The 21,807-nt window shown below is 38.7% G+C and overlaps 3 pseudogenes; 2 read left to right on the top strand and 1 right to left on the bottom strand.

Moving 5' to 3' along the window:
- Nucleotides 1-3,662: 3,662 nt before the first annotated feature.
- Nucleotides 3,663-4,693, bottom strand: LOC148718931 (uncharacterized; annotated as a pseudogene).
- Nucleotides 4,694-5,428: 735 nt separating this feature from the next.
- On the top strand, nucleotides 5,429-8,795 carry LOC148718930 (uncharacterized; annotated as a pseudogene).
- Nucleotides 8,796-11,637: 2,842 nt separating this feature from the next.
- Nucleotides 11,638-14,302, top strand: LOC148718929 (uncharacterized; annotated as a pseudogene).
- The last annotated feature ends 7,505 nt before the right edge of the window (nucleotides 14,303-21,807 follow it).

Below are 21,807 nucleotides of genomic sequence, written 5' to 3'. Positions count from 1 at the left end.
TATTTGATAAATATAAAGAGGCAGTGCAGAGAGTGTTTCTCTAGCTTCTTGAGTGCTCCACATCTTGGTAATCAGCCCATTAGATTGCATGTTCAATAGTAAAAAGGCTTTGGACTTTGAAGGTCACACTTCAACAAGATAATGGCCCTAATTGATGGTTGACGTTTCCTGTAAATTAAAGTGATTACCTTGTTGAAGTGTGACCATTTAATCCAAGAACTTATATACACTACAGTTTAGACTCCTTTTATAAAGTATGCACGCTCTGATTGTCTGTTGTGCAATTGAATTTTTCTTATTTAGACCATGTGCGCTCATTGAAGAATCACTTTCAGTGTTTTTGCATTGTTTTCAGGATGTTATTTTATTATTTCTAGCATCTTTTAAGGATTTAGAGGTTGCATAATAAAATCCTTATTAACCATGCTTACTTGATGTAGATAAGAAAATCTAAACCTTGGTCGATCATATGCTGGCAAGCTCAGTCTGTGCTTCCTGAGGGGGGTTTAAATTTTCCTACCTTGTTCTCTGGTAATAAGACCTACATACAGCTAAAATCGAAGATGTACAATCTTCCTAAATTCAAATATAATGGCTGTAAGTAAAATTTTATTGAACTTGATTTGAACACTGATTTAACCCTTTTTGTTTCATTAGAGTAAGTTAGCTACAAACTTTTCAAAGGAGCGGAATCCATACACATTATTTGTGTAAGTGCTGTCCTTTGAGGATGTGCTGCTTCTTGGAACTAAATTTCAGGGACTTTTTTATACCTATGTTTGATTTTAGCATCAAGCATATAGTTGATCACTTATTAACCAACGTGTGCTCACTGCTGGTAAATATAAGGCATGTATTTGCAAATGCTCAAGCTGAAATCCATTGTAACTTGACTACATACAGACTGACTGTATTTGCACCTGAAAATCATACCAGCACACAATTAAAACATAAGGATCTATTAATATAACATAATAACTGCTTTCACTGTTGAAATCTATTGACTGTTTCCACACATTGTAAAAAAGAACCAATACCACAGTAATCATCTACTTGCAATGGATTGGGAAGTTGCTTAATTTGCTGTTCAGATAGACTGATTGATGGACACTCTATATTAACCTGGTAGTCTTCTTCTTCCACTGAGAGTAATCCCTCTGGGTCAACTCCAAAGTCATCAATTTCAGATGGATTCAATGCAGTATGACCAGAATGTATATTTTCAAGCATCCCTTCCTGCCACATTTGAAGTGGTGACTTGTTTTTTTCACTTGACACTGGATGGTTGTTCATTTGCTGAACAAATTCCTGCAAAGACTTATTTATGCATGGAATAAAGACATGATGGAGGCTATACAAGTGAACATCATTCAATACATCTAAAATGCCTTCATCTTCTATTGCCTCAAATATATGTGAATAAAAAGTTAGCACACCAGCATAGATGTCGCGGTGACTTCCTTCAACTCTGCAGTTGTGAACAGAGGAACCGGTGATAATACTTCCTCTTCCCTCTCCCCTGTGTTCTAACATGTACTGTGCAACATATATGTTTTCCATGCCATAATCACTTCTAACTCTTGACGGAAGGCCCATTCTTTGAACACCATCTTCAAACAAAGATAGGACAGTGTCAGCCTTGTTGTTGTTACAGCAATGTACATATACCAGCAGTCTGGTCTTCCCATCAATGCAAACATGGGTAATCAACTTATACCTAATCAATTTATGTCCAGAGTCAATATGCCATAGGCTGTTTGGAGTTGGAACATAGTACTTTCGGCGGCGAATAGCCATTCTCCATCGTAAAGTTGTTCCAACTGGATCAACCCGATGCAAACACTCACTGACCCTCCACCTTTGAACACGCAAACCCCTACTTCTAAGTGCACCTATAAATCTTCGTCTTCCAATGTTTGGAGTAAGAGGGCCACTTTGAAAGTTTCCTGATACTGTTGCATAAATTCTATCCAATTCATCATCTGAAATATCTGAAAATTTTTCGAGCTCATCACTAAGACCAAACTCCCTACGACGTCTTTGTAGTGTTGAAATGCTGACTTGAAGAATGGCAGCAATTTTTGTCCACGAGAAGAAAAGAGAACGTAGATGTTCAACTCGTTCTTTTGAAATATCGTATGGCTTTCGCCCAGGCCCCGGTTTTGATTTTAACGGCGCGTGATAAGCAGTATCATCTTCATTATAATTCTCACTTTTCTCGATTTCAGCAGACAAGAGGTTGATTAAGTGCACCAATAAGTGCCTTAAGTTACGAAATGGAAATTGTACAGCTTCTGTTGGTATTCCAGTAACATTTATATCTCTCTGAGTTAAGTCATGTTCGATCAGCATAAGAGTTCCTGGAGCATCTACCAAACGACTTCTTGATTCTTGGAGTTCGTCAACTGTAAACACCAGCACTTCTTGATCAATAAATAGACGTAATACACACTTCAAAGTTTGAAGAAAGTATAAAAAACCCCTCTCATTTCTTTCCCTGATTACTCTATTCCGAGGCATTTTCCGCCATATTAGTTATACACCTGCATAGGCTTGTGGGATACGTTCCCAGTCCTACCAGTCGGGACTGCATTGACTCATGGGATATGCTTAATAATTCGAACACGACAAAAAATATTTGTACACAAAAATAATTCGAACACACAAAAAAATAATTGTACTCAAAAATAATTCCAACACACAAAAAAATAATTGTACACAAAAATAATTCAACTATTGAGAAAAATAAAGAAATATAGTAAAAATGAATTAGTGACAAATAATTACAGCTTGGATAAAAATAATAAAACCCTAGTTGATAATTGAAAACCACAACAAAAATAATTGTCTGACACTAAAAAAATAATTCAATGTTTACCATAAAATAAATAAAGCAATTTTGACCAGAACGGGCCTCCATATAACGAGCATAAAGCAGCTATCCTAACATCTTTCACATTAGCATCTTCCTTATTAGAAGCATCTAGAATGTCTTTAATAATCTGGGAGGAAAATGGTTTCTTCTTGGCAATTGGTTTAGACTTGCTACGTTTTGCTGACTCAATTATGTTCTTACAAAATTCACTATCAAGAGGATTACGGTCGAGGCTAGGCACAAACGTGTGAAACCATTTAAGAGCGGCATGAGCTTGGATTAAGGACGCGCTTAAAGCACAAGACTGATGACTTGCAAATAGATAAAGCGATACTGTGCTTACAGGAAAAGGCAATTGAACAATTAGTTTCTTACTCTTACACCACTCTAAAAACCTTTTGACCCGAAGGCAGGCTTTAGTTGTAGACGAAGGGCTAACGCTCGAAACGTCAGCTTTTGTAATCATTACGGTGGCCAATTTACCATTTCAACTTTGTTGATATATCCAAATTATTTCGTTACTCCCACCGACGCAGCCCCAAACAGTTTCTTTCGAAACTATCAGCCTTTATTTAGTTGTAGAGTTTGCCCGGGACTGTAACATCGCGCTCACGATTTGACGAAAATTTGGTGAAGACGAAAACAGGAAGAGTTTCCAAGCTCCGTTTGAACTAAGTATCTGAAATTACAAAATAAAAGACACTCCAAAGCCAGTGCCAGGAAAATGCAACGTCACTGGTGCAGTCACCATAGATAGAAAAAAGCTCAAGCAAACAGTGAAAAGTAATCATAACATATAAGCTGGAAGGGCGCCACCCCCAGACGTTGCAAGCAGTAAGCTAATCAAGTAAAAAAATTCCATCCTAGGAGCAATGACATGCCCCTTGAAGTGTTTCGATCCTAAAAGGGAATTGAGATTCCTACCATGCGTTAGGGACTGGTTCCCAATATGCATGCTATAAGCTGATATATACTTGAAGTATTTATTTGCCAGTAGAAGCCAATAATTGGCTGAGGGCCAAAAGGGTAGAACAACAGTACCCACAGAGTTTTGAGAGTTCATATAATGAAGAATTCTGGAAACGATAGAAACGGGCGGGACTACCCAACAGTTCTCTCCTCCAAGTGGTTGAACAAAGAATTTCGTCGACGCCCGCCGTATTCGGATTCCAAAACCTAGAAAAGAACCTGGATAGCTTATGATTATAATAATTAGTGAAACAATCTACCGAGTGCGGCCCCCAGCGATCATTTAGGGACAAAAACAAATAATTGGTAGTCTGCCAATCCTCGACGTCTATCAAACGACTAATATAATCAGCCTGTTGATTTAAAGTGCGGGGAATCCACTGTATGTCTAGGTAAATTCCTGACTGAACACAAATATCGATCGAAAATTTTTCTCGCCATTCTGTGCAATTCTAACTTCATGCTGCCTACTTCAACAATTCTGGCAGCGGCTTGATTATCAGTAAACCACTTGGCATGTGATCCTTTAAGGACCGGAGGAAACGATTGCAAAGAAAATTTAATAACACATAACTCCCTCCAAGTGAAGCTCTCTAGACTCTAATAATCCGTCCACATTCTATGGCACACGTACTCGTTTTTGAAGCCGATAACAGAACCACTACCAGTAGCACTGGTATCAGAATATACAAATGAGCTAGGGCATGTATATGCAAAACAATATCTAATGTTGATATTGATAAGATTTGTTTTCCAAAACTACAATTCTTCCAGACAGTAATCGTCAAGTTGAAACTCTGTATCCCAACGGTCCTTACACAGGGTGGACATGACGCAATGTCTTGTCATAATTCTACCAATATTACCAACCCTTTACGCTTAAATGTAGTCCACTTTCCACTTTAAATAATACTACAATTTCTTGTACCTGGGCTAAGTCTTCCTCAATAGCTGATAGCTGGTTGGCTTGAGTGAATTCCTGTTGGTTTGTTGTAGGAAGGTCCTGGTAAGGAGTTGTGGTTCTCCTGCAGGCCATAAGGCAGAGTGGCAGTCTTTGGCCCAGTGACCGTAATTTTCACATTTGAAGCAGCGGAAGCTTTCGTAAGAAGCATCCCTACGGCCTATAGACAAAAATAACAACAGGCTGCAGTAAGCTGGGTGGGAGGATGGGATATATGCTGAAGTATAAACTGCGCGTGGATCGCTAGTGAATATTCAACGGTCACAAAGGTATAAATACCAGAGACTAACCAATCACAAGTTGTGCATAATTAGAACAAGCGAGTAGGTGCGACAGTAGAAGTGAAAGTATTTGAACATAACTAATTACTGGAATACCAGCGGAAAATTCTTAAAACTTCATATTTTAGCGAAGATATCCGAAGAGATCAAATTTGTCCAAGTGATAACAACGTCTCTTTCGATAGTCTTTAAACATTACAAGGAGCCTAGAAATATTTCTCGTAGGCTCTTGGCTCGAACTGCTCGTTGGGTGCCATTGATAAAAGGTATAATCAAACCTGTTTTTGAAATAGAATATACAGTCTATCTTTAAATAGCGAGAGAGAAGAAACAAAGCCGACAATGAACAATGAAAATACTGAAAATAGTGTAGACGGTGATCACCGAAGTCTGATCAACATCCTTCTACAAAATCCGGAAGATTTCAACTTAAAACAGAAATCCTCCAGAATCCGCGAAAATGAAATATTCATTTTGGATATGAGAGAAATTCCAATATCATCCGCCAAAGCGGATGACAATGGAGCATATATTTCCAAAGGCAGTGTTACAAAGTTCTATATGTACAATGAGGAGGGGTCGCGCACGTCCCACAAAGATAGAAATGGCGTATGGTATGTCAATGTACTCGACTCTAAAGGTTACAGGAAAGAAATCGTTCCAGCAAACGAAATATATGAGTTCAAACGGTAGTACCACGCAAGTCAGAGCAATCCTAAGTTCTCCCGAGCTATCACCACAATTAAAGGTTATGCTGATTAAGAACGAAGGCCCTTTTATGTTGTCACGTATAAATGGGCAGATGGGGCGGATCAACGCTTCGACCTTCCTCGGCACGGGAATGCTACCAAACCAACCAGTGGGCAATACTACAGGAAAGATCCCAGTCTTTTCTCAAAGATCGATTGTTATGAGGATCGAATTATTTTTACTGAATCTGTCACGCAATCCCAGACTTTTCCAGAATTATCTATAATCTGTAATATTCCAGAAACTTCTTTCATATGACTCAGCAGTCTCCAAAAATAGTACAACTTGTAATACGCTATAAATAGTACTAGAACATTCTAGATAACGAAAGTAAATGAATAAAAGCTGGCTTATGAGAAGTACAAAAGGGATTTGCCCGAGGGCTTACCCTCGTGGCTTGCTGACTGAGCTTTTGGAAGCTATGATGTGACAAGGCTATGACGTTTTGACCTTGCGATATCCGGAGAGAAGAAAGAGATGAAAAAGACGATAGCCGAGAAGGGAAGAAGATAAAGAATACAGAGTTCACTATGAAGTCCTCTGGAAGAATTTGTGTACACGGGAAGAAAGCCATGAATCAAGAAAGCCAAGCGCTGTAGTCTTCAGTCAGTGGATGTTGGAATTGGAAGTTGATCAAGACGACGAACACTTACACGGCATGAAGGATTGTAAGCCTGCTTTATGAACTGCTTAACTTAATCTTTAACCTAAGTAAATTAGACACTGTAAAACTAATTAAATAATAGTTAAAATGGGTAACTGCTTGTTGTTACATTTTTGTTGCGTGCCATATATCGTACTCGGGAGTCTATTTTCATATATGCTTTGTTAGCGGACATTTGTTGGTCATTCGTGCACGTAACACGTAATCTGATCGGTAAGGGATTATCAACGGACCAAGTTTATAACTCCATTGCCAGAGCTAGAGCAAGTACGGTTTGTGAAGCTATACCTGTTCCCAAGTTAACTGACGATAGAAAGCTGTTATAAAAAAAGAACCTTCTAATAGCTCCAGTAGCAAGAAACAATTCAAAAGTGAAGCAGAGGAGATGATTTCCTCCCTACAATCGGTTCCTTTCCTCGAAAGTGTAACATTCAAGAAAGAAAGATGTTACTTTCAACAGTCTCTCCAACATGATCAATGACTTGTACCGCTTCTGCGTAAATGGGAATTCGGTATTCCGAGTAGACACTACATTTGAACTTGTCGAAGGGCTCTGGCTCACTGACACGACGTACACAAACGAAGCCCTAATCGATTTAAAGGACAAAAATCCAGGGTTCCCTGGGCCAAGCTTTTGGCATTTTCGTAAGACCAGAGAATGCTATCGAAGATTTGCAGGCGAGATTGTCAATTTAGAAGCCAGAGCTGCTCAAAATTAGAAAGATCGGCCATGACTTAGATAAAGCCCTATCTTAAGGACTATGTGACGTTTTCAACGAAGCTAAAAGGCTTTGGTGCACTCAACGCGTGCAAGAGCGTGATGTCCACCAGCTCAAAACTCTTCGGTGTTCCCAGCGTTCCCAGTGAAGGGTGATGTCTGATATATAACGGACGCAAGATCCCGTTCTTTTACAGAATGGTTTAGCAGACGCAGAGGACGATTTTGATCCGAAACTGGAAAGCTTGAAGCCGGTATGGGAAGAAATAGCCCCAGGTTTCCACCATTGGTTCAAATGCAACAGATCTAAGCTGTTCAAAGATTGCCTCGTTCTTTCTGCAAGAGAAAATCTCAGCATTGAATGCAGATTTTACACGAACGGCCTCGAATTAAAACGCAAGCTTCAGAAGAAGAGAACGACCGAGGAGGACGTCCCCAAAGAGTTCGCAGCCGTTACTGCCCAGTTGTTCACATAGGCAGAGGAGTTTTACTTGGAAGAAGAGATGGCAAGGCCTCAGGAAGTACCGTCTTGCTCCCGGCTATAACCATTTTCAAGTCGATGCGTAAAGTGGAACAGAATTGGCCCGGCAACGCAGGCACAACATATGGAAGCGTTTAGAGGGTTTGTTGCATGCTCTTACGATACATACGCCAAGCAGAAGTCTGCTGGTCTGAAAGTAATTCCACCTTCCGAAAAAAGACGAGCGCAGTTACCGGAACCAGAACAATTTAGCGAGCGCACAACACTACCAGCTTGCAAGAAGGTAGCTGTTTCACCGCTGGTCATTTCTCAAGTCGGCAAAGAAGCTGAATGGAAAGTAAGTAGGTACAAAGAGCAAAACATAAGTGAAACAAATGTCGGAGTATTCAAAGATAAGTTAAAGTGTGACTCTGTGATGAGTTACCTTATTTATACAGGTTGTTAAAACTGGAGAAAAATCCAACGTGTTTCAGTGAAGGATGTACCATATTTCGTTGTACAAACATAACTTATTAAAAAGTACATCATCCCTTAACTTTAAGAATGGTTTTGGTCACCCTCCCTGAACACATTCCTTATAATTAATTACAAAATACTGTCGGTGAACACACAATCTTAATAATGTTACAGAGTCACATATAATCGAATATCTCACCATTTCTCTCAATTTCTTTTCTTTTCCTTCATTTGTTTCATTTGTTAGGTACAACCGAAGAAGGACACTCGGAACCTGGAACTACTGGATCCAGACAGAATTTCTAGGAAGCAGTTCGTACATGTTAGCAGACTGGACAACAAACGTTGTCCAAAAAGTGTGCAGAGCTGTGAACAATGCAGAGTCGCATTTCAACAGGCTGATATTATCTTGGTGAAGACGGTTGGAGTACGTGAACGAACGGACAAGTCAGGAAAGCTTGTGAAGTATACGGGGAATGTGTATCTCCATTTCCTAACAAAGTGCCTTAAAGAATTTTTTCTGAACTCTAAATTTTCTGCTGTAACCGTGCAAAGTAAAACACTGAAGTTCTTACCTGATGGCAGCCGCGAGAACCTGGAAGCAAAATGGTTAAAAGTAGAATATGACGAAGAACAGTGATGGTATCTGGTGCCGTTTAAAATGCATTCAGACATATGTTTTATTGCTACTGTGGTTCTAAATCGGAAGTGACACTTGTGCCTTAATGTTCAGAGTCGAAGTCAATGAACTTCACCTTTTCTGGTAATAACATTATGCTTTTTCTCTTCGATAACGAAATACATTTAGAGACATGCTAGGTTATCGTTTTCAAGTTGTTAGTATTGATTGATATTGATGGCAACCAGAAGAGACACTTGCGCCGTATTAAATGTTCTGAGTCGAAGTCCGTGAACTTCTCCTCTTTTGGTAGTAACATTAAGCTTGTTCTCTTCGATAGTGAAACATTCAGAATTCTGCATCGTTTTCTATCGATTTTCAGAGGTAGAATTTTTTTATTAATTCAGTAAGATCATGTTTGAATATGTTAATTCATGGAGTAAATTAAAGGATTACCATGTGGTGTTCTATGCTTTTATTTCGTGTTATGAAATGAAGAGAGTCTTGATTGAAAAGGTCTCATATTTATACCCACCACGAGTGCCCAAATACGTAAAACACGTTTAATTATTCAATGCACTATTAAATAACGTCGACGTGCCACTCAATTACGTACAGAGGACTCGTGGTGGGTATGTACTTTAATCTTTAATCTTTAATCAAATACTCCTAAAGCAGTGAAGACTATACTAGAAGATAATCTATGTACAATAAAAACTGAAAATGAATATATATATATATGTATATATATAAATTAATTGACAAATTAATACCTAATAAATTAATTGAACATGTGAGAGGAGTTAAGCTTCTTTGATAATGAAAGAGCATTAACATTGAAAACGTCTAAACTAGTGCAGGGGTTTGGAATATTACCTTTGATATACATGAGGTCTTTGCCTGTAAAGGGAAACAATTACGTATAGTGGAACTCGTGGTAGATATGTACATGAGATCTCTGCTGTCTTGATGGTCATTTTCATATATAATACTGCAATCCCAGTTCGCTTCGCTAGCGAAGAAATCGACAAGAAAGTAAAGTGCGTCGCCGCACGAATGTATATGGATGTTTACGGAGAGCAAAGCTGATGAAACTTTTCATGTGACTTATAATATCTTTATTCGATGGCCGGCCGAAGAGACATCGATCGGACTTACAAATGTTTCTCCGAATGGAGATTCTTTTTCGTGAAAAGCTGCATTTACTCATTTATTCTGTCCTGTTTTTGACAACCCTATGAATGTGTTGCCGTACTATCAAATGTAATCTGAGTAGTTGTGAGTCGTTGTGTTTTATTTTTTTTTTCTTTTTGGTTTCTTTTTCAACCGCCTCCCGGCTAGCTCAATTGGTAGAGCGCCGGACTGTTGTGCGGGAGGTCGTGAGTTCGGGTCGGACTAACACTCAGGGTTTTTAATTAACTGAGAAGAAAGTGTTGCCTTTCTAATAATATCTGCAAATGGTTAGACTTTCTAGTCTTCTCGGATAGGGACGATAATTGGAGGTCCCGTCTCCTGCAGGGTTGGGGTAGGAGACGCTAATTTCCCACACACGAGATTACTGTGTGATGGATGTCCTCCTCGGGGTGGGATGGGTGGGTAAAAAAGGGGTTAGGTGTCAATTGGAACGAAAGTTCTGTTCCTTTCTCCTGCCATTCCTGTGGCGAAATAAATTAAACTAAACTAAACTTAAACTTAAACTTTTGTTTTGAGATCGTTGTGGGTCGTTTTGAGATTGTCCTCGGTCGTTTGAAGATCGTTGTGGGTCATTGTGGGTCGTTTTGGGTCGTTGTGGGTCGTTCCGGGTTTTATTAACTACGACTGAAATGTCATTCTGGAAGCCATCTTGAAAACAGGAAACAGGACTGCTGTGATGAAGCTTGTGTGTAAGAAAAGAAAGAGAGATCCTGGGGACTATGTTGAATGTTTAGTAAGTAAGTAAGTATGGACTTTATTTATAGAGGGGGACACGTAACAGCTGTATAGCTGACAAACCTGTTTGAATTGAATGTTTGGACTGAATGTTGGAATTGGATGTTTAGACTGAACGTTCGATTTGAGTGTTTGAATTGAATAATCCAATGTTTGAATCGAGTGTTCGAATTGAATGTTTGGATTGAATATTCGTATTGAATGTTCAGATTGAATAATCGAATGTTTGAATGGACTGTGGAATTGAAAGTCGAATGTCCGACATGAAAGTTGGAATTGAATAACCGCTTGTTTAAATTGCATGTCCAAATGTTCTAAGTGGATTTTGCATGCCTGCTTTGAATGTTTCAATTGATTGATTGAATGTTTGGAGTGCATGTTTGAATGTTGTGAGTGTATTTTAAACGCCTGAAGTGAATGTTGTAGTGGAGGGTCGAATGTTTCATTTGCGTGGATAAAGGGCTAAGTTTGAATTTTGGCAGTGATGGAACGCCATATGATTTCAGTTGCTCTTTCTCAGCTGCTGAAACAAGGTGGACTCATCTTCTTAAAACTTTAGGTAGAATTGTAGAGAAAAAAGAGTACACTGATAATGAGATCAAACAAATGACATAGGAACAAAAATCAAATCTTATACAAAAAGACCCTGTAACTTGTGTGTGAAATTTTGAACACATGGTTCAATTATTCATCCATGATGTCGCAAAGAGCAGTGTAATGCCTAAAGGAGAAATAGCTGATTATTTCTACAGAGATGAATTTCAACAGAGAGGAATCCCACATATTCGTGGTTTATTTTGGGTAAAGGATGCACCATAATATGAAAAAAGTCCTAATGAAGAAACTGTAACCTTTGTTGATAAGTATGTCACTTGCCAAGAACCAAACATTTTAAGTGAAATGGAAGAGCTTGTGAATTTACAAATGCACAGGCATGCCAAGACATGTAAGACGGCAGGGCATAAGATTTGTAGATTTAACTTTCCATTACCACCAATGCCAAGGACAATGATTCTAACATCTCTTGAAAACTCCTACCTTGATGAACAGAAGCAGAAAAAGATAAAAGAAAATTCTGAAAAAATGAAAGAGGTGCTTGACAGCATGTAATATGGTGAAGACATTATATTTGAAGATTTTCTCAACAAATTGCAATTAACTGAAGAAAGTTACGTCTCAGCTATAAGACATACATTAAAACGTACCGCACTATTTTTTAAAAGGACACCATCAGAACTAAGGATCAACAGTTATAATAATGTTTTACTCAAACCCTGGCAAGCAAACATGGATATCCAATATGTACTGGATCCTTATGCATGTGCCACATACATACTATCTTACATTACAAAAGGTCAAAGAGGTATGAGCAAACTTCTAGAAAAAGCAACTGATGATGCCAAATCTGGTAATAAAGATATCACAAACAGAATTAGGCATATCGGAAATAAATTCCTAAATGCAGTTGAAATAAGTGCTCAAGAGGCTGTGTATCGTGTATTACAAATGCCAATGAGAAGATCCACCCGTGATTTTCAGTTTATCAGCACCTCGTCTCCAGATGAAAGGACATTCTTGTTAAAAAAGCTAGATAAGCCGAAGGAGTTGCCTGACAATTCAGCTGACATAGAGTGAAACAACGTCATTAAACGCTATCAAAGGAGACCAAGACAATTAGAAAAGTTGTGCCTAGCAGGCTTTGTTGCCTGGTTTAACTATATTAAAGATGAACATGCTCACAGTAGTACTGAGCTATTAGTAAGGGGTCCTGATGACTTAATTTGTTCCAGAAACTAATTTTGATGATGACACCGTTGATGACCCTAGTGGTCCTGATGCCACTGAGCATGAATGTGAACCAAATGAATACCTGCTTAAAGGGGATATGAAACTAGTAAGACAAAAGAAACCTAAAATCATCCGATCTGTCAGGTACCATAAAGATAAGAAGCCTGAAAACCATTACAGAGAGCAGCTCATGCTATACATCATGGCGAAATGAAAACACTGACGTTATAGACAATTGTCAAACTTACCAAGAACAATTTGAACAGATTAAAGATGAGATTCTCACCAACAGGTGCCAGTATGAATACCATTCAGAAATAGTAGATAAAGCAATGAATGATGTGAATAATGCAAAATATGACAACTTTGACGATGTTGCTCCAAACACAGAACATATCAATAGCCACGACTAGGCTAATAAAAATAATACTAGTGAATTATTTGGTTGCTTTGATCCTGGCAAAAACAAGCAACAGAAGCAGTATGATTTGCTTGATGATATTGGTATTTTCCCTAGAACTAATGATGAAGATGAACTTGTTATAAATCATATGTCTGATTATGATTATTATACACTTGTGCGCTCACTGAATGAAAAACAACGACAGTTTTTTTTATCATGTCTTACGTTCAATCAAAACTAAAGATGACCCTTTCAGGTTGTTCTTAAGTGGGGGAGCTGGAGTTGGTAAAAGCACTGTTACAAACGCTTTGTATGAAGCACTGATCAGATATCTGAATAGTGTTACAGGGGAAAATCCAGATGATGTGAAAGTTGTCAAATCAGCCCCTACTGGTAAAGCAGCATTCAACATAAAAGGGAATACATTGCTACCTTTAAGATACCAGCCAATAGGGGTTTTAAATATTGCACACTGGACAGTGACAGACTAAATACCACTAAAACGCAACTAAAGAAACTAAAAGTCATTCATTGATGAAATATCTGTGGTAGGAAGTGGCATGTTCAACTTTTTTAATTTAAGATTACAACAAATAAAGGGAAATAAAGAGCCATTTGGTGGGATAAGCTTGATAACTGTTGGTGATCTTTTCCAGTTAAAACCAGTTTTTGACAAGTGGATCTTTGAAAATTCTCAAACTGGATATGATGCTTTAGCAAGTAACATTTGTGCAGAATACGTCACTTTTTTGGAATTAACAGAAATAATGAGAAAAAAAGATGACAAAGAATTCGCTGAGCTGGTCAATCGTTTCAGAGTGGGAAAGCACTCTAGAAATGATATAGCCCTTCTGAAACAAAGATTTCTGAACATAAGACCTGAAGAAGATAATGACCCTTTTAACATAACACATTTATTTACTACAAATGCACCAGCGCATGCTCACAACAATGCCCTGTATACTTTTTCTAAAAATGAAAAGGGTGAAGTCACGGCTGTTGACATGATAGTTGGGGATATATCGGATGGCCTGAGGAAACAAATAAAATTCCAGATGATCCAACAAAGACAGTGGGTTTTATATTCAGTAGTGTCAGTAGCGACTTCGGCAAAATATGACCTGACAACTAATATTGATGTGACTGATGGGCTCACTAATGGTGCAGAATGTGTTATACAAAAATAGACTACAGACTTGAGAACTCAAATAGACCAAGTATTATTTGGGTATCATTCCCAAACTATGACATAAGCAGAAAGCAGCTGACGGAAAATACGCATATGTACAAAACAAACAGTAAAGACTGGACACCAATTTTTGAAGTGACAAGACAATTTCGAATCAATAAAAAAGTTCCAGTGTACATTCTTCGACGACAATTTCCACTTAGACCCGCTGCTGCTTGAAGACAATTTATCGTTGTCAAGGTGATACATTGGATGAAGCAGTTGTTGATTTTCCAGTGTCAGTAAGGGAGCACGTACATGCATCATGTTGGTTTGAGCCGAGTAAGAAATAGCTCTGCATTGCACATTCTTAATTTGAATGAAAATAAAATCAAGGTTAGTGAGAAAGTTAAAAATGAAATGAGCAGACTATGAACAGAAGCTACCCTTGCGCCATTAGCAGTATTACAGACTGTGGGTTCACCCAAAACAAAAACAAATTTGTTTCAGAAAGTTAGATCTCTCCACCTTTACATAGATGATATACGAAGTGATTACAACATTCAAAAAGCTGATATCAACATTTTTGCTGAAACAAAGCTTTGCTTGTCAGATAGAGGTGACACATATCAGCTTCGTGAATTTTCCCTTTACAGGAATGACTTCAATCAATCTACAAAAAGAACTTGCTATGGAACTGCTGTTCACATTAAGAATGACTTGAATTGTGCAGAAGTTCCACAAAAGTTTAACTTTTATAATGTGGAAATTACCGTTATGGTTCCTAGTGATCCAATTCTAAATGTTCATGTGATCGGTATCTACCATTCTGAAACATATGTAAATTTGTCAAACTTGATTGATGCCCTAAATCACCTTCATAGCTCGAAATTAACATACTGCAGCATTCCTGTTGTGCTCCTAGGCGATTCCAATGTGAATCTAATGGAATAGACTACAGAACAAAAGGCTCTTACAAAATGTCTAATGGAAGAAAGAGGATATACACAGTTGATTAACCAGTATACTACAAACTACCATACTCTGATAGATCACATTTATACAAATATACCACATCTTGTAAAATCTGCAGGTACACTTGGGTCATAGCACAGTGTTCATAAGCCAAATTTATATGTCCTTCACAGCTTTGTGAAGAATATTACTATTGGTAACCTTGATGTAACTGACACTCCGTCACAGTTTGAATGCGTTCCCTTAATCTCAACGTTCACTTATACATAACACAGAAATACAGAATTAACAATGCGAACTTAAACCCAAGGAAACTAAAATATAACGAAATGAATACGAAAAAACACAGGAAAATACAAACGAAAGTGTAACTGCTTACAAGATCTGTACGGTACTCCGGAATAACAACGGCTGAATGAAAATTACAAACTACGACCGTCGTTATATAACGGATAAAGGCTACAACAATAGACTAAAGAAGGCTACATAATACACAAAGGCGATTACATAAAACAACGCTGACAAACTAAATTAACATTTTGACAGCACGAAGAAATACTAATAAATACAGAACTGAACTATCGAGGCGAGAACTATTTACACTAGTTACAAATAACAAAGACGAACAGCAGAACCGATAAAAAAAAAATATATGTATATAAGAACGATCCTTCGCAGTAAAGCACTATTTGAGCAATAGTGGAAATCAGACCTGAAAAAAATTTCAGGCCTGTACGGGATTCGAACCACTGACCTCTGCGATACTAGTGCAGCGCTCTACCAATTGAGCTAACAAGCCAACTGAGAGCAGGCCATCAAATTAATTCGATATAAACCCGTAGATGATAAATCGAACAACAACAAACATATGAAACATATGAGTGAATCTACGGGTTTATATCGAATTAATTTGATGGCCTGCTCTCAGTTGGCTTGTTAGCTCAATTGGTAGAGCGCTGCACTAGTATCGCAGAGGTCAGTGGTTCGAATCCCGTACAGGCCTGAAATTTTTTTTTTTCAGGTCTGATTTCCACTATTGCTCAAATAGTGCTTTACTGCGAAGGATCGTTCTTATATACGTCTCATAACCGCAGTTCACTCATATGTTTCATATGTTTGTTGTTGTTCGATTTATCATCTACGGGTTTATATCGAATTAATTTGATGGCCTGCTCTCAGTTGGCTTGTTAGCTCAATTGGTAGAGCGCTGCACTAGTATCGCAGAGGTCAGTGGTTCGAATCCCGCACAGGCCTGAAATTTTTTTCAGGTCTGATTTCCACTATTGCTCAAATAGTGCTTTACTGCGAAGGATCGTTCTTATATACGTCTCATAACCGCAGTTCACTCATATGTTTCATATGTTTGTTGTTGTTAAAAAAAAAATTATAACAAATAGCTCTCGTGGTTACCCTTGATAAAGCACTTAGTCTAATAAAAATTTGAAGTCCGTAGATAGACTTTTATTGCCAGCAACATTCTAAAGTTTTACAATTTCTGGAAACACACTGAAGACCATAATTAATTTTTTGTGATATCTCTCTATAAGGCAGAATGCTACCGGTAATTGCTACACTACCTCTCTAACCAGCAGTTTGATAAAAAATTATTTAAACTTACTAATACTTGCTAATTGCTACACTAGCTCTGACCAGCAGTTTAGTGAAAAATAATTTAAACTTACTAATACTTGGGTTTTTTGACTGTGTTAATGATGTCAACAAAGAAAAAATAGTCTTAATTCAGACAATCATTTTGACCAATCACAGTTATGGGTCAGTGCAAATCAATAATGTCTTCAAAATTCCTTTCACGACTGTTATTTTCTGCGTAACGAGCACATTTCTTCCCAGGAATTTCAAAATCCCCCCTCTATTTAATGGGGGTCCCTTTGAAGTAAGCACTTTTTTCTTTTTTTCATTACAGCACATGTACCTCTCTTGGTGCCATTGATTAATTCTGGTTAGTGGATTCATGCAAATCCGAACTGTACTCACTATGGGAGATGGATAACCAAGGGTATCAAATACCATGCACATCTGATAGTCATTCCAGTCCACAAGGCCAGCTGTTCTTTGCTACCTAATATGGTTACAAAGTCTACTTTGACAAGGCTGTTTGATACAGTATGATTGTCACAGCTTCACAAGTTCATGTATCACCTATAGCTGGTACAACTACATTATAAACCATGCATCTAATCTATTATATTCCTTACAAGGAGTACATGTTGATGGCATACCTGTATACAAGGGCATATGTTTAAAACAGTCAGGTTTTGTTCAAAGCTGTAACACTGAAACCTGGACACATAAACAAATTTGAATAACTGAAACACCAACATCCTGCAGAACTCGCATTTTAAACAACGCCCTAAGTGACAGAAAAAAATTCAGCAAGATAATTCAAGTCTTATCACAAAATGTTATCATTGAGGTAGTACTTTCAGATGCTCTTGTGAAATTGTGACTTTAGTTAAGTTTCTTGTCCAGAATAAGCGAGGAGACAGTGACAAAACCGAAAAATTTAGTCGCTTAACGGTGTTCAAAGATGTATTAGAAAAATGATCGGTTCAATTGAAGGAGTTCATGACGATGTCATCTTAGAATGAAGTTACTTACGTTAGAAAATTTTCAACTTTCTTACAATAATCAACAAGTCGTCAAAGACGTTAAGATTTAGTTCAGTCGCAACAATTTCAAAACGGTTTAAAAACTGTGATGTTTCGGTAGTACTTTCAGAAGCTCCTCTTGCGAGATTGTCACATAAGTTGAGTTTCTTGTCTAGAATAAGAAAGGAAGCAGTCGCAAAAATGAAATATTTTGTTGCTATACGGTGATCAAAGATGTATTGGGAAAAAATGGCTCAGTAGAAAGAGTTAATCACAATGTCATCTTGAGAAAGTTACTTGTGTTAGAAAGTTTTCGTTTCTGAACATATCCAGAGAAGGCAGTGTGGCCGAGTGGTCAGCGTGTCGGACTCGCAAATCCGCCCCTCCCGGGTTCGAGTCCCGCCCTGACCACTACCTGGATTTGTTTCACGGTAGCTCCGAGTTCAAATCCTCCGCCATGCTTGTAAATAGCCAACTGGTTTGCCTTCGGCCAGTTGGGATTCTTAATAATGTTACTTTCAATTTGAATTATTTGTTTCAGTTGTTAGGTGGAAAACCTGTAAACTAGCTTTTCAGTTAAGTGTTTCTTCCCGCGTTAAATAAAGATTATTATTATTATTATATTTATTTTATCTAACGTGTTGACTTAGTTTTCTTATGATTAGAGTTTGGGATGACATACTTTGTAGTCACCTTCAACCCGAAGATGTAACTGTTCATTCAACGTTGATTTTAGGTTCTTGATGAAAGTGTTAGATCAGTTGGGTTAACAACATATAAAGTTTGAATTTAAAAAATGTAACTGGATGTTGTGTTTATAGGAACTTTTTGTTTATTGTTAATAATAGTAACTTGATAAATCATCAATTTTCTGCTAAAATTGTCAAATGTCTAACAAACGAGGACAAAAAACTTCATACTGAATTTCACGACATTTTCTCTAATATTCCCGCCAAATTATCCATTGTCAGTTTCAATGCCACAAACCGGAAACGAAAAACGACTTGTAATGCGTCTCCCAAATTCCACACGAAAGCGAAAAACGAAAAAGAATGTTAATATCCGTTTTTTCTAAGAGTTGATCGGGTTTTTTGTAAGAGCTCTGGAAAATAGAGAAGCGGAGAGCATAAAGTGAATTTGAATTCCATTTCCTTCCAAGCGGAGAAAATTGAAAAACGAAGTTGAAAGTTCGATTTCGGCTTTTTACAGCGTGAAGAAAAACGAAAATAAAACTTTAATTTCATTTTCCTACGCAGTCACAGTTGATCGAGGAGACTCGAAAATCGGTTGGCACTAAGGAACACGGATTCTACAGCCACTCGGAAATGAAGAACTGATACACAGTAAGGCAAAAATCTGTGGATGGGTAACGCCCTGTATGGTTCAGGAATAAATTTCAAAATTTTCGACGAGCATCCCTTTAGTCCCCTTCCCGGAAAGGTAACACTTGTACAAGACAAGAATCAAGTAAGTAACATTTCTTCTCGTTCCTTAGACAAGACTGAAACTCAGATACTATCAAACGGACTAAAACACTCAGTAACACCTAAACGCATGGCGACCGAGGCTATTGTATCTAGTGTTGAGGCGGCCCTGTCTCAGCAACGAGAGCTATCTGAGCCGACCATGGATAACATCAGAAGCAGAATTGCCTCCACTATACAATCAACGTCACTAAATGACAGCAACTTGACTAGAGACGAACAACGCGCACTGAAACGACTGAGAAACGACGAGAACATAGTCATCCTACCAGCCGACAAAGGACGAGTTACTGTTGTTATGGACAAAACTGACTATCTCGACAAAATGGACACACTAGTTAACGACAAACGAACCTACGGAGAACTCAAACGTGACCCAACTCCTGCACTTCAACGTAAACTCAACAGTAAACTACTGACACTCAAGAAAACGAACGCCTTTGACACCCAACGGTACTATCGACTGAGGTGCTCGGTACCACAGCCACCGAAACTCTACGGTTTGCCGGAGCTACACAAACCTGTTTTCCCGATGCGACCTATTGTTTCTTTCTGTGGCTCTCCCACATACCAACTATCCAAGTACCTGACGACAATACTACAACCGCTAACTGACAAATCCAGACATAAACCACAATCCACTGAAGACTTCATTAACGCTAACTAGTGTCATTTGATGTGAAATCACTGTTCACAAGTATTCCACTTCAATTGGCTTTACAATCCACTGAGACTGCAATCCGACAATCTCCCGACCCACTACCGCTACCGACAGACGACATCATGGACTTGCTAAACATTTGCCTAACGTCTACTTACTTTCAGTACAACGGTAAACACTACAAACAGTTACACGGCACTGCTATGGGATCTCCAGTTTCTGTTGTTATAGCAAAAATTGTGATGCAGAACATCGAGGAACGCCCTCTTTCGACTTGCCGACAAACGATACCGCTTTGGTCACGTTACGTTGACGACACATTCACCGCCGTTGGACGCGACGAAATAAACGCATTCCACCACAACTTTAACGAACAAAACACTGACATACAGTTTACCAGAGAAGTCGAAAAAAATGGCAAACTTCCTTTTCTAGACTGCCTGGCAATCCACAACGACAACTCATTACAGACGACAGTTTACAGGAAACCGACACACACCGACAGATTACTAGACGAGTCATCCTACAACCCTACATCACACAAAGCCACAACTATCAGAACTCTAACACGACGCACACAACTAGTATGCGACTCGACAGACAGCTTATCCGACGAGAACAAATACCTTTACCGTGTTTTTACGAACAACTACAACAACGACTTCATCCGACGAAACACTCACCGACCCACTACCACTACCGAAACAAACGACACCGCAACCCCTTCGACCACAGCAACCATACCGTACATAAAAGGCATGTCTGAAAACATCTCGCGCATCTTACTACCCTTCAATATCCGCGTCGCCCACAAACCCATCACCACACTACGTCAGTTACTAACCAACGTTAAAGACAAAGACGAGCCGAGGAACAGACAGGGAACGATTTATAAGATAAATTATTGTTCCGACTGCCAAGCCTCCTACATCGGTGAGACTGGCAGAAACCTCACAACAAGACTGACTGAACAAAGACGGGCGACGAGGAAAGGTGATGTCAGCAATCACATTGCTGAACACCATCGACTTACCAACCACAACATTGACTGGGACTCTGCGCAATGCCTAACCTACAGCACTGACTATTTTCAACGACTGACTCTGGAAAGCTGGTTTACTAACTTAGAACAGACTCCCCTAAACAGATGTCAACAACTACCCGCTCCATACAAACGACTCATTCACGACATAAACATCACAAACGACCGAAAAAGAACGACCTAACTTTACCAACAGATCGAAACAGACCAATCACGACCGACTTACGTCACTTGAGTCTTACCGCCAATAATATCACAGCAAAACCAACCGATCATTTCACACGAACTGGAATAAGAACATTCTACTTACAACAATCATTCACTTGACTCTGATGATGACTTCCGCACAGGTTGTCGAAACGTCAGTCACTACCACCGACAACAGTCCTTCTCAGGACTACACTCACCCGGACGATCAGACTACACCTTCACATGTTACCCCCGGGTTCAAGCCATTTACTGCACAAGAATCAAACATAGCAAACAAAACTAGAACGAACGAATGCGCAACACTCAACAGCTTCTTATCATGGGTGTCCTGCGAATAGGAATACGCAAAGTAACACAAATACTCTAAAAACAGATCCTTTTAAGACACTTTTCAGCCGTCCGTTCCAGCACCTCTACCTGTATGTGTCACTTGCTAACAAAACATATACTTCCACAGCTGGAAGCCTATCTACTGCATTCACGAGTTTGCTCACGAGAACCTTTTATTGTGTGGAGGTAGGTTACCTGGGGGGATGAGCACAAACAGCCATATTTGGATTGGCAGGTGTGTCGTTGCCATGGTAACCGCACTTAATCGCCTGAGGTTTTTTTTTTGACAAAAAATTCACTCTCAAGAATTAAAAATAAACGAGTCGGGTTCTCTTGGTGTATCACAAAGCAATCTGATTGGCGCAATTAATTAGTGTATCACAAACCAATCAGATTGTACTATTTTTCGATGTCGCACCAATCAGAGCATTCTT

Source organism: Stylophora pistillata, chromosome 12 (assembly GCF_964205215.1).
Source record: "Stylophora pistillata chromosome 12, jaStyPist1.2, whole genome shotgun sequence".
Lineage (NCBI taxonomy): Eukaryota > Metazoa > Cnidaria > Anthozoa > Scleractinia > Pocilloporidae > Stylophora > Stylophora pistillata.
This window is presented reverse-complemented; position numbering and strand designations above follow the sequence as displayed.